This window comes from Crocuta crocuta, unplaced genomic scaffold (genome assembly GCF_008692635.1).
Source record: "Crocuta crocuta isolate KB4526 unplaced genomic scaffold, BGI_CrCroc_1.0 scaffold537, whole genome shotgun sequence".
Taxonomy (NCBI): domain Eukaryota; kingdom Metazoa; phylum Chordata; class Mammalia; order Carnivora; family Hyaenidae; genus Crocuta; species Crocuta crocuta.
The window spans coordinates 229,479-243,625 of NW_027528878.1; the positions used below are offsets into that span (position 1 = coordinate 229,479).

A 14,147-nucleotide genomic window follows, 5' to 3' on the forward strand; every position below is an offset into this window, starting at 1 on the left:
GACAAAATGAAGCAACTTCCTAGAGTAAAGTTTATTTATCTGAAAGTAATGAATAGAAGGTATGTATATATCCCCTTCCTCTGGTCCAGGACATGAATAAAGCATTCTGAAACTGGGGCACTGCCACATTCTTTGTTCTTCCAGCCAAGAACACTGCTAATGTTTGGTTTGGGAAAACTATTTTGTCTGTTCATTTTTATAAAGAATTATTTATTTACTGAACCTGGGACAGATTAGATGCACATCCAATTTTAAATGTACATCCTTTAATTAAATTTTCAGGTGTTTTTGGTTTGAGAAAACTGTTGAAACACTCTGTGCCATAGTTTCCTCTAGAGCTAAAAGATAAATAAATAAATGAAATAAAACATTTGCCTATTGTTGTGGTGAATTAATGAGATAAAATAAATCAAGTGCTGAGATCCAGCATGGCATATAGTAGAGGCACAAAAAATATTAGCCATCTTTAATAGCAGAAATTGTGCTTTATGTATTAGGAGTAAAAAATGTTTAAAAGTTTATAGATCTCCTCCACTTTGGTACACTATCAAAATTCCTAATGGAATTGTATTTTCTCAATGTTTTGGGGCAACGATAGCAGTTAATGTTGGGAGATTGGAATGAAATGGAGAACAAATGGTCTAGCTATAGAGAGTCATGGCAGAATGACTTGAATTGAGACACCTAGTAGTATTCCCAGGTCATTCCGAGATAGGGGACTATGAATTTACCCGATTTGAGGTTGTTTCATGGGTTTTATTTCTCTGTAACAGCTTCAGTTGCACCAATGAAGTCATGAAGAAGGTAGATGGTGGGGCTTTTCCAGGATTTGTAGTGTAGCAAAGTGACTACAGTGAGAAAGCTGAGTTTAATTATAAGAAAGCAATTGTAATAATGCTAACAGATTAAAGAAAGGTAATGAAAAATAATAAAACACTAGTGGGTTTGAATAGATAAAATAAAAGTTGTGGGATCTATGGACTGGAAATTTTGATGAAGTGGAAGAATTACTACAGTCAAGATACATGAGTAAGTAAACCAAAGGATAAGTGGTTGTGGTCCAAGTAGACTATGTGATTTCATTTTGGGATCAAAAATCTCAGCTATGACACTGAGGCTGGATGGGTACTGTGGAGTGGAAGAAAAGATCCCTGGAAATGGAGGTTAAGTCATGAGGGTCAGGGAGCTTACACATCATGTGAATGTATAAGCTGGATTTAGAGTGGAATGGAAACAGCAAGCAGGTGCTGAAGGCTTTGATGTATCAGCAGAAGGGGTCGGAATGACAGTGGATGGCAATGCAGAGGTGAGAGAAAGCAGGGTCCTCTGGGTGGTTGGAGGGCAGAGATTTCAAAAAGAGGAGTCTTGAAAGATGTAGATGAGAGAGCAGAATGGCAATTGACATAGGCATTGGACAATTATAGCTATTGAACAAATGAGTTAACTTCAGAAACACACCTTTCCTCTTTCTCCCCACAACCATATGCTAAAATTAAGCCCCAGGGAACAAGAGGGAGTTATTTATTTGTATTTTATTAGCTTACCTTCTCACATATTGCCAACTTAGCCCAGCCTCATCCAGACCCACCAGATGGCTCATACTGCATCTGACTTTCAACACTACTAGATAAGAAAGTACCCATGTATACTAAAGACACCCTACAACTCTTCTCTCTCCGTCTGCTTCCCTGTCACTCTCTTTTCCACACAACTCTGTTTGACTACATGTTTCTTTTGCTTAATATTTCAAATATTATGGTAATTTCAATGAACATTTTCCATTCACAAAATGTAAATGTATTCAACATGCTCTCTCACTTACTAATTTTCCCATTGATGTTTACAACTGTCTTAATATTCTTGCAAGTCTAAAAAAATCTCTTGAACATTAATTTCTTCTAAGCAACCCCAGTAAGTTCTTTAAATAGAATGGACATTTATAACTTTTTATTGATTGTTTGAAAATGAATTTTCCATTTCCAAAATTCATCTTAGTTTAGAAGAAGGCAAGTATGCCTTCTTTAAGGATTCTATCCCTTATAGTTGAAATGGGATTTGAACTCCATTGTGAGGCTTATTGAGTCAAGTGAAGGGAACATTTCCCACTAGAAAGGTTTTTAGAAACCCAGAATCCAATTCTCACAGTCAGTCCCTGTCTCTAGTGTGGCAAGACACTGTCTCATGTGGGTATTTGAGGACCTGTACCTTGATCATGGTCTATTATATTCAGGATGTAAGTAAGAATCACATTTGTCTAAAGCCTGACCTGAACCACATCTCATCCCTTTTACAAAGCAATAAGCTGAAGGTTCTCAGGGGGAGGGACAGTTCTGATTGCCAATCTTTGCAAGTTTGGTATCTAGGATCCAATGATGGTAACAAGAGCTACAATTCCTGTGCATTTGTTGTATGTAGGACATTGAATAACCACTTTATAGATATTGACATTTAAGGCTGAAATGACTTACTGAGGTAGGTATAATATTTGTAGGTAATGAGGCTGGAGAGATTAACTTACTGCTCAAGACTACTGCTGTAGGAATTGCAAAACCAGAATTTGAACAATAGGTCAGACTACAGAAAGGAGAAGCCAGGACCTGGACCTGGTCTTCAGACTTCAAATAAGTGGTTAGTGTTATTGTCATATTTTTCAGTCCATTTATGGGGGTGATAACTGCAAAACTAAGTGGCTGTGACAGACTTTGAGAAAGAGGGCACGCTTTGATCCTTGCTACCACCCTTTTCCTTGCTTGTCTGCCTGGATTAGTCCTGCTTAGAGGGAAGGCAGCTGCCTTAGGCTCTGACCTTTGGATTTAGATGATGAGGTAAGTCCATGTCTCTTGACATCAAGCCTGTGGCAGGGCCAGCCGGCTTGTTAATTAACCCCCTGGATCATTGCTAACCAGCTTGGATTTCTCCAGATTGAAACAGGCTCTTTGAGGAAGGGCTTGCTTAAAGTTTTCATCCTTGCACTTTCATTCTTGAACTTTATGAAGCAACAAATGAGGAGCAGCTTAGCCCAGCCTCAACTCAGTGCTAGGGATCTGTGACCACCATGAGGCAAAGAGCACCTTTTCCTGAGATAAAGGCAGCTGACTTCACCTTGACCCTGGAGGAATCCCATATTATGAAGGAATTCTCTTTGGAAGGGGGGTCTTTCAGGACCCCTTGCAAGTCACACCTTTCTCCTGCACCTGACCCTACCACATTCCTGTTTTGGTTCTTCACTCAATTCCCCCACTTCTTACCAGCTCTTTCCCTTCTTGTCAACATTTGAAAGGTTCCTGGAGTCTAACCTTAGCCATCAAAAGTTTTCCATGCTGTAAGAAGGTTGCTTGCAGGTCTTCTTTCCTAGAGAAAGAAGGTAAGAACATGAAACATATACTCTCCCCTTTCTACTCTCCTACTCCATTCCTCCTCACTACACCAGTAAATTTCCCAGGTAATCTGTGCACAGGTCCTTTATATTGGTCTTTGGCCATTTCTGCTGCTACCTTTTCTGCTCTCTGGATAATACCTGTAGTCAAAGGTTTTCCTGTGCTATTCCCCTTGGAGCTTCAGCTCTAGGCACTAAAAAGGCAAAATGCTTTTTACCAGAAGTCCTGAAGAACATGATACACAGACTACAGTTAAAAGGTGTAGAAGGGATCACCAAATGTGGTTTCACTTGGTCAGAGATATGAAACTGGTCCTCATCCCCTGGAAAAAAGCAAATATCTCTATTAGTTATCTCCTGAATCTACAATGAACCTCTTCCAAAGTAGTGTTCCTATTTCTCATGTCACTTTCCTGAACAAAAATCTCCAATTACATTAACTAAAAAATATATGGAACTCAGAGACAAAGCTACTGAAGGTCAGAAACTCTGACCAGTGTGAGCCTGCCACCCATCTGGAGCCAGGATCTCTGAAAGTTTGAAGCCAAAAGCAACTCTTGGTCCCATTAGCTCAGCATTCTTGCTTACCCAAGAAACAGTCACTTTTCCCATTGTAGTTTTCATTGGGAAAAATATGCAGACATTGATCTCTATGCATTTCCCTTAATCAACCTTGGGTATGCTGGTGGGAAGGTAAGTGTGCATGCACATCATGAAATAGCAGCATAAATGAGAAAGGGACTATTCCATGTGGCCTTCAGATCCAGAATTTTACTCTAACTCTAATGGGATATGACACAGGGAGAAAAGAACTGTGAACAATTTTTCACTCATAGTTAGTAATCATATTTTTCCACTGCTAGTAACAGTGATTTAGACTGCTATGCAACTGTCCTGAATATGATTTAAAAAAAAAAAGACTAATTAAAGTGATGTTCACTGAGAACCAGGATTTTCAGCATCAGATAAAGAAAAAAAAAACAGATGTAAGATCAATGGGATTTACATAAAAACTCTGTAATTTATAAATACATATTATCTACCTCTATCCACTGAAAGTCTTAGAAACAATGGGGAGTTCAGTAGCAGTGGAAACCTGTAGAGCCTAGATTGTCATTAAATATCATTTATCACTAAAAGGAGCCAAGCCTCCTTAGAAAGATAGCTGATTATAAGCCTGTGGCTGGACATGCACAATTTCAGTCTGGAACATTTTGTTCTACTAGAAAGCAAGAAAATAATCACAAATGGTAACATAATGTCAAAAATACTTATCTGGTCTCCATCCAACTAAATATGGGACAATTTGAGGTTCAATAAGTTTAAGAACTATACTAAATAAAATACATTTAAATCAAATGCATTTAACTGTATGATAATTAAATCTATAATTTCATAATGAAATGTCAAAAATATTAGGAAAACTATTTGGTCACTGGGGGAGGATATTTGTGAACAAAGCCATTATTTTGAAAACTGGTAAGAATAAAGTATTTATTCTACCTTTCCTTCATGGAGCTTGAACTCCTTCATAAACTATAATAAATGATAGTTATACCAGAGTATAACTTGATAAATAATGAGAAGTTCTGTAAATTATCTAAACATCTTACAGGTAATAGATTAAAAAGAAATGACGTGTAGAATATTGCTTTTTGCAACTTATAAATAAATGGGTCTAGGTAAAACCATTAAGGCCTCAAGTGTACAGCAGAGATTATGTACAACCTGACTGAAATACTCAGCATTGCCTGTGAAGTAGCATTACTGAAAAATCACAGATGATTTCTATCAAGCCTCTACATATATTTAGCAATGTATTCAAAATATAGATATATGTTAAATATATTTTAAAACACACCAAGGAATACACTCAACAACATCTATACTTTGGGAAACTCTACCAAACAAATTTCCTGATTTCTTCTATGAGAGAGAAATAGAGATTAAGAGAGAGTTTGAAAAAAGAGAAAAGGTGATGGAAAATATAAAAAATGACTACATATTTGATGATTTTAAGGAATTATTGCTAACACTTCTAGGTGTAGTGATGGTATTGTAATTACATTCATAAAATGAGTCTTCACTGAAATTTTCAGAAAAATGGGGTAAAAATGAATATGGGTAATATGTAATATCCATGGCAAATGTCATAAATGGGGCCACTGGAGTAAGATTAGGTAGGAGAATGCCTTTGTTTTAGGTAATAGGCATGCAAGTATTTAGGTGTGAATTGTCCTAATGTGTGTAACTTTCAGATGGTTCAGAAAAATAATTATATGTATGTGAACATTTTAACATTTTAATAATAAGAAGAAGCATTAACATCTTTTAGAGATACATAATAAAATACTATTAAATAAATTATGTGATTTGATTCAAAATAAACTTTGAAGGTATGAGTATGTAGTTGAAACAAGATGAGCCATGAACTGATAATCATGAAGCTGAATTTGTGGAACACTGGAATTATTATACTATTCTCAACTTGTGTATATGTGTAGAAATTTCCATAATAAAACATTAAAGCAGTGAAGACTTTATAGTGTCTGCTTGCTTCCCCACTGCAATCTTCATACACACACAGAGGCTTGTGGGTTTGATGAGGTGAGAGTGATACAGAAACCATTAGCAGGGCACTCAAGAGGCTCCAAGTGCCCAACACATCACCAGGCATCTGGGCTCCGGGAGAGGCAGGTTCTATTTCAGAGCAGAAGGGCCACAGATGCCCTTCCTTTATATAGATTCTACTTCAATCCGATCCACAAATTTCATCTCTGGAAACACTTCAGCAGTCTACCCCTCACCTCCACTCAAGTTGCATATCTGTTTCTCATGGATGACCATATTTGGGCAGTTACATAGGAGCAAGATTGCCCTTCAGAGTCCCTCACTCCCAGCCCAGAGCCACATGTTTGTTGAGTCCTGTAGCAGGATGCTGGAAGAGTATTGATGAAATTCTTCGAGAATGAGGCCACTACTCTGGTTCTCTATAGGGGAATTCTCAAAGGCAGAAGTTCCCAATTCTCCTATCTAATAATTTAAATGATGTCCCATGCTCCGTTAGATGCAATCATTCCAGAAACTTACCTTATTTAAAATTTTATATTATATAATATTTCAAAAATACACAAAAAGTGACAAAACAGAATAATGAATTCCTCTGTATCTATCACCTACCTTTAACAGCTATGAATATATTTTACAATCCTGTGCAATCGATACCTCCACTGCTCTTTTCTCTGGAATATTTGAAATCAAATCCCCCAACATCATATATTTTTTTTCTGTAAATATGTCATCATGTATCTCTAACTAATAAGGATATTGCCCATAAATTCCATTTCATTATAACACTTAAAAGTTTACTGTCTATATATAATATCTAATACCTGGTCTATATTCGGATTTCCCTAATTGTCTCATAAATGTCTTTCTATAGTTAGGTTATTAAAGTCAGGATTCAAAGCCCACAGAGTGCATTTTATTGTTAATCCCCTTTTGTCTCTCTTCTTCTGTAAGGGTTCCCTGGCCCCTCTCTGTTTTGTTCTATGCCATTGTTTTCTGGGAAAAACTCAGTCATTTTTTGTGTAGAAAATCATACATTCTGGATTTGCTTTCTTGTGTAGCCTTCCAAGTGGTTGCTCCAGCCCCTGAGGTTATTTCAAATGGACAAATAGAGTGAGGTGATTAGACTCAGGTTCCACTTTTGGGGGAAGACTACCATCGTAGTGGTGCTGGAAGCTCACCACACCACGAAGCACACAACATCTCCTCTCCTCACATACAGTGAACCAAAGTTTGGCCAGTTAAATATAAGAAAAAGAAGAAAAATATCAGTGTGCTCATTTGAGTTCTGTCTGATCCCTCCATTATAAAATCCCACATCAGTTTTTCCCACTAACATTTTTCACATCCATCAAAGTCCATTGCCTAGATCCATAATTTTTATTTGAAGTTTTAAAATGTTGTTTTTCTAATCCCACCTTTTCTTCTGTATTCATATACTGGTATTCTTTGGAATGGGTAATTTTCCTTATCAACTCGGATGCCATGAAATATAAACTTGTAGAGATAAGGCATAATAAAACTTGGTTATTTTCATTTAGTTTTCAAATTCTATATTGATGTGTTGATGTCATAATAACCTCTTCTATTGAACATTTTTTAAATCATTAAGAATTGATAGATTTACATATATTTGATAGTTTAGTGTGTTTCAATCTATTCCAAACATTATTTGTTTTATCCAAATGGTTACATCTTAAGCCAGCAATAGTTTCTTCAGAACACATGTGTGTCTTTTTGTTCTCGTTTTATTTTGAGAAATGTTAAACATATACCTGTGACTTTTTAACAGAATTGGTAGTATCATTTATCTTTCTCCAATATAGGACAATATGAGTTTTCACTTATCTTCTGTATTTTCTGCCCTGTACCTGGATTCAGACATTCTCAAAGTGTTTCTAAGTTCCCTATTTAGTGGAAAAAAATACATTTTTTGACCAGAATCTGGATGTGTGGAGTACACGATTTTATTTGATCTTTAGAGTGACCCTGAAGTATAGTTACTACAATTATCTGGTATTTTTTAGTAAATGAAAAATCTGAAGTTTGGAGAGGTCAACAAATTTAGTCAAGGTTACAGTTAGATAATTAAGATCTTAGAGGTGTTCTACTGGTGAGAGAATGTAGCATAACAAGGATGAATATTTTTGTTCTCTAACAGTTTATAATCAGATTGAGGAGATCCACATCTGAGAAACAGTTCACCAACATCTTGAGGTGACTGGGGTCTCATGGTGACAGGAAGTTGGTTCCTGGCATAAAGAACAAGGTGGAGAAACGTTATGAAGAGGTTGCCCTTCATCAGTAAATGGAGCAAGCAGCATATAGTGAGGCATTGGCATTTTATTTTGCATGTTTCCAAAATCAGAGCCTGACAGAAGGCTTGGGTTCTGAAAGTTGATTTGAAACTGACAGAAGTGAGGCGACAGAGAAAGTAAGGCAGGAAAGGACTCCACATCTAGGTATTTCATGAAAAGAAAAGAAAACATGAGTCCACATAAATATGTGAATATTCACAGCAGCTTTAGTCATATTAGTCAAACCTGGAAATAACTCAAATATCCATTACCAGGTAAATGGACTAAAAATGATATATTTGTACAATAGAATACTATCTGGCAATAGAAAAGAACAAATCAATGTGCAAAACAACATAGGTGAATTTCAAAAACATTATACTGAGCTATTTAACTCAATATAATGTATGATTGTATGTAACTCTATCAAATTGTATGATTTATTTTTGTGAAATTCTAATTTGAAAAACAAATCTATAATGAGAAAAGCCAAATTTTGGTTACCTGGATTGAGGGTCGGGGATGGAGAAAAGTGGGCTGCAAAGAGCATAGGGAGACATTTAGTGTGGCTACATACCTGGTGAGGCTTATACAGGCACTTACTTATGGACATCAAAGTACATCGAATTTTACATTTAAAATGGGTGTATTTAATTTAAGTTGTAACTGAGTAAAGTTGGCTTTAGAAATCTGGGGATATCATCAAGATGACTACCATAGACAATAGGGATAATCTTTGCAGGGGCCTCTGAGAAGCCTAGAGAACCACCTCCCTGCCCCGCCCCCCACCGCCAGCACTGCTTATCAGAAAGATGGGAGGCAGGCACATTTACCCACTGGCTGCATCTCCTCTCCTTTGAGGGTTGCCCTCGGAGGTATCAAATTCCCTGCACTTCTGAGCTGAACCTGCCTGCTTTTACTATTCACCATGGCAAACCTGTGATTTAGCACTGAGTCTTTCCTGTACACCTAACACAGCACTTAGTTGTAGTGTATAATAATTAATAATAATACCATTGCACAATAACAAAGGCAATAACAACGACACATGCTGCTAATTACTTTTGTGGCAACAGCTGTTCTTTCTGAAGATAACAGTGGGGAACTGTTGAACCAGGTTTATATGTTTTCAGCTCAAACATCAGATTTTTGTTTATGCTTATCTCCACAGGTAACATGAACAAATTGCCTAAGTTCTGAAAGAGCACTCTCAAATGAGGACATGTTTTAATAACACCTGATAAAAATTACTGTTGTGTTTTTAATGTGGAATCTTTACATCATGAATATTTGAGAAGTGCATTCTGCCTAGATAAATAATTAAAGCTAATTTTGAATTGACCTTAAATGTTATTTCTTATTTCTTTATTTCTTATTACTCTAGGGTAACAATTTTATCTATGGTCCTTTACCCTGCACTCATGCCAGCAACTTACATGGACCTCACCATGTCTTAGATGGCATGGTTTTAATTCACCCTGCTGGATTCTGAGCCACTATGATTTCTTAAGTCAAGTTGTTTCATGATTTTTTTAAAGCACAACTCTATGTCATTTATTTCTGTGTCATTTAATTTCTGGATTGCTTTTCAGAATTATTCAACACTGATTTTTGGGGGAAACAACTCCCAGCTGGTTCTCCCTGGCCAAGTGTTGTGAAGTTATCTTCAGAGGGACACTTTCCCATTCTGGTATAATTGCCTATCTACTGTGTTGTATCTAAATATGTATAAACCCACAGAACAATGTTGTGAACTTTGGTACTAGTAGTCATATGTGCTTCAAAGAGATTAAGAGAAAAAGTTTTGTTATTGTTTTCCATACATATTTACCATTTCAGGTGGTTACCCCATTTTAAGAGAAATCTTTAAAAACCACAAAATATTTGGCCGAGAGGGACCAGGCAGTAGGAGGTGAATACCACCTCAAAGGGGAACACATTGGGGAAAACAGGGAAATAGCCATTTATAAAGAGGGGTTTAAGTTATTAGTGTCATCAGCTCACTGGCTGGTCTGAGAAGCTTGGCTCCTAAGCTCCAGAAAGACTCTTGGTGAGAAGAGAGGTGACTGACAGAGTCACTGCGTTCTTCCTCAGCCACCACTGCTCACAGCCTGAAGGATATCAGAATAGTTCGGGATGAGGAACTGAGGCCAAGCAACTTTAATACAGCTGGATTTACTGGGTCCAGAGACTCAAACCCTTGAGGCCAGGCATTGGGCCCTGCAAAGTTCCAGCGTCTGCATGCTCTCACTTTCCCAGGATTCACATGGTGACCCCGATCCTCCCCTGCACATCCATCCTTCCCATTTTTCATATCCTGTTCAAGTCTGAGATAAGAAAGAAGAATTTTAATTTTTGTTATTTTTAACCTTTCAGTACACATGCAATAAATATTCCTGGTGGAAAATGAATGCCATACAGATAAGCACCCAGAAGAAAATATAAACCATCCATAGTCCTCCCTACCCCAGAGAAAATCATTCCTAGCATATCTTGTTTGTGAACTTTTCTCATAATGTCCCAGAAATAAAACTTATGTTATGATCAAATAAATTTTTCAAATATGTGATAAATATTTGGGGGGGCCCTGCAGTGAAAAAGAAAAAAACTATTTTACCTTACTTCTCTAGTTTATTTGACTACAGAGGTCATTATTACCCCTGAGAAGACTGCTTACAGGAAGTCTTGTTTTATGCAATATGCTTTGGGAAATGCCAGAATATACCTTAATAAGACCAAACCAAATCTTTCAAGGTGGGCCATAGAAGAAGTTTCTTTCTCTCTTCTCTTCATTTGTTTTATTTTAAAGATTTCCCAGTAATTGTTGCTGTTGCCCCATTCTGGCCTTAGGGAATGCTGCCTTCCATTGTTGGACCCCAGACCAGTGAGAATTTGTTAGGACATTTAAAGTAAAAATTTGACAAAAGACTAAGGGAAATTAAGAAGGAAATGAAGAGTGAGTCAAAACCATGGAGTGATCTGTCGGTAAGTGTGTCAGCAGGGCCCTTTTACTAATGAAAATGAGGGTGCAAGGAGATCACCCACATTCTCCTGTACCAACATCTCACACTGCTGTGAAATAGTCTATGCAGCAAGAGGTGGATAGCTAAGCCGCTATCTGCAATTTGAGTTGTGTTTAAGTAACTTTGACATTTTGTTCCCTTGAAATAACTTCCATCAATAGTTGTGAACTCTTTCCTGGCTGATTGCTTTACTGTGTCTGACGAGGTCCTGCCTCTGAACTCAGAAAGGTCTCTCCACTCGGATCTCTGAAATCCCTCAGTCCCACCTTTCCAGCTGCCAGGAGCAGAGTCAAGATCCCCTTCCCACCATACACACTCTGTATCACACATTTTCCAACCCCAAACATACCATCTCTTTTTCTTTCTTCTGGCGCCTTTTCCTTCCCGGTGTTCTTAATTTCTATTACCTTACTGTGCTCTTTCTCTTTTTATTTTTCTATGTTTGTAGCTAAGACAGCACTGAACACTCTACTCAAATATAAAATGAGGAGCTTGGGTTAAATAATTTTTAAGGTCATTTCCTCTAGTGGGAGTTATCATATAGTCGCTTAACTTCTCTGGGTTAAATTTTTACTCATTCATCAAAGGAGGAGGTTGAATTGGAAATTTCTAAGTCTTCTTTCTGGTATAAAATTGGATTCCATTGTCATGCAGTTTACCAGATTTCTCCTGTGTGTGTGCATGTGACAGGGATAGGGTGTAATTTGAAGACTGGCCTCAGTGCATACGCTGGGTAGCTGTCTAATCCTTTCTGATGGAAAGCCCTACTCATGGCCTGGTCTCTATTTCACATTCCATCTTAGAGAAGTATATTTTAATCTGCATATATGTAACCTACAGCACAGGGAAATTAGCTCTGGATCTTTTCCTTTCAGCAAATTCAGTTTAGTGCTATGGGTACTTCCTGAGTACCAAGATAATCTGGGCTCTGTGTTAGGCCTGGCCAGATTGGGTNCTCCCCCATGGCCCTCCGTTAAGTTCCTCCTAATCCTCCTATACGTGCATATATATGGTATTTGTCTTTCCCTGCTTGACTTATTAGGCTCAGCATAACACCCTCAAGGTCCATCTGGCCAGATTGGGTCTTGAAACATCAGGGAAATGGGGACATGGATGGAAGATTCTACTACTCAGATTCTAAAGGGGAAGTTATGCATCTTGCTTTGCCAGGTAAGAGCAGGTTCTGGCTCTGAATCTCTTATCCATCCTGTGCTTTGTGGGTCCCCTGTATTGACAAGTTTTATTACCCCCAAAGTTATTTCATTTCTGTCATAAACATGGAAAGCTTGGTTCTTCAGAATCCTTGACTTCCAGAATCCAGCTTTCCCTTTCCCACCTGCTAATTAATTACAATAGTGGTAATTAGGCTCATTACTCCTGGAATCACCGTCTGCTCATCATGATTTTTCTGAGTTTCAATTGCAGGTCGAGTCATCACAGCTTAGAACATTACAAATCTGGCATAAAACTGTCTCTTAATCATCAAACCATTTTTGGGGGAAATGTGAGTCCATTTCCCAGGGCACAAGTCAGTTGTCTTTCCTACCAACTGAAACCTGCAGCTCCAACAGATGGGAGCCTCTCTCCATATCTTAGAGCAAGCAGAGCTGGTGCACTCTGGCTCTCCCTCTGGCCCCTACTTAAATCTTTCATAAGCTGTTAGCATGATGAGATGCTTGCAGCCAGTTTATCAAAGTGAATGATTATTTTAACAGAAAACAATTTCAATAATTAAGTAACACAATAATTCATTGAAGATAGGAGATGAGGTTTGCAGAAGTGGAATGCACCTGGACCTCTGGGAATGGGTAAAGCATGCAGGTTTCCTGGTCAGTGAAACCTCCACAGTAAATGAGCCATCCATCTGACCACCAATGTTCAGGATCATCTTGTGGATGTCACTTGGCCTCTGTTTTTAGCAGGTGCTTGTGCAAAGGTCCAGGAAGGCACCACCAAGCCCAAGAATGTTGGTTCCTCTTTCCAAGGCTCATCTGGCTAGCGCTGCTATTGAACATCCAAACTGTCATCAGAGACTGCTGCTGTTTTCAATAAGGAAGCATAATATGAAGGTGGAGTGATAAATTGACTTAATCTGAGAACAAAGTGTGTGTGGGGGGGGGGGAGGGTCCTAACCAAGACTGATATGATTCCAGATCCCTATGTAAATAAATAAGAATGGCAGTAATTCACACTTTCAACCAAGACCCCCTAATTTCAACTGTGGATGTCTTTCTGAGGACCTGACTTTTCTTCCGCTTATGTGCAACATTTAGTTCTCTTGTGTAATTTCTCCTAGTATAAAAGATAAAACAACAGATTATTTTCATTGAAAAATAATACTATAACCGTGTGTTGGTGATTTCTTTTCAAAAATTAGTTATCACTATAGGGTTTTATTTAAGTAAATGGGCTTGCTTTTGGGAAGTATATCACTGACAGGAGAGAACCCATATTCTGGGTCATAATAGCTATCTGGTTAGACAAGGCACTGACCCCTCCCTGCTCATAAACTCCTGTTTCTTCATATCACCTATGCCCTAGGAAGCTCAGATCCAGGCATTGCTGAACAACTCCCCCACCCCCTTTCTTTTCCTCTGACTGTTCCAAATGCTGAGGGAGCTGAGAGAGGACAGAGGCTAGTGTGAAGGACATTTGGTTTCTGCAGGAGAACCCATTGTGCATCTCTACCCCTTGAAGCCTGTAGCCACTTCCAGAGGGACATGGTTATTACTGTCAGCCCCTCCAAATGCTGAACTTGACAGACATAGGTATTGGAATGGAGGACACTGTCTGTCAGCCCATCTGTCCTTGTCTCTGCCGCTGCATCTCTTCATGCTCCCAGGAGGAAAGCTTTCATTACCTTGCTGCCCTCCCTGGTCTCTA

At 38.2% G+C, this 14,147-nt stretch overlaps 1 long non-coding RNA gene across 1 annotated transcript; it reads left to right on the forward strand.

The window, feature by feature from the left end:
• The first annotated feature begins 12,305 nt into the window (after positions 1–12,305).
• Positions 12,306–13,453, forward strand: LOC144225552 (uncharacterized). Its single transcript, XR_013333342.1, has 2 exons — positions 12,306–12,434; positions 13,184–13,453. It is a non-coding gene; the product is annotated as an uncharacterized LOC144225552 (long non-coding RNA).
• Positions 13,454–14,147: the final 694 nt, after the last annotated feature.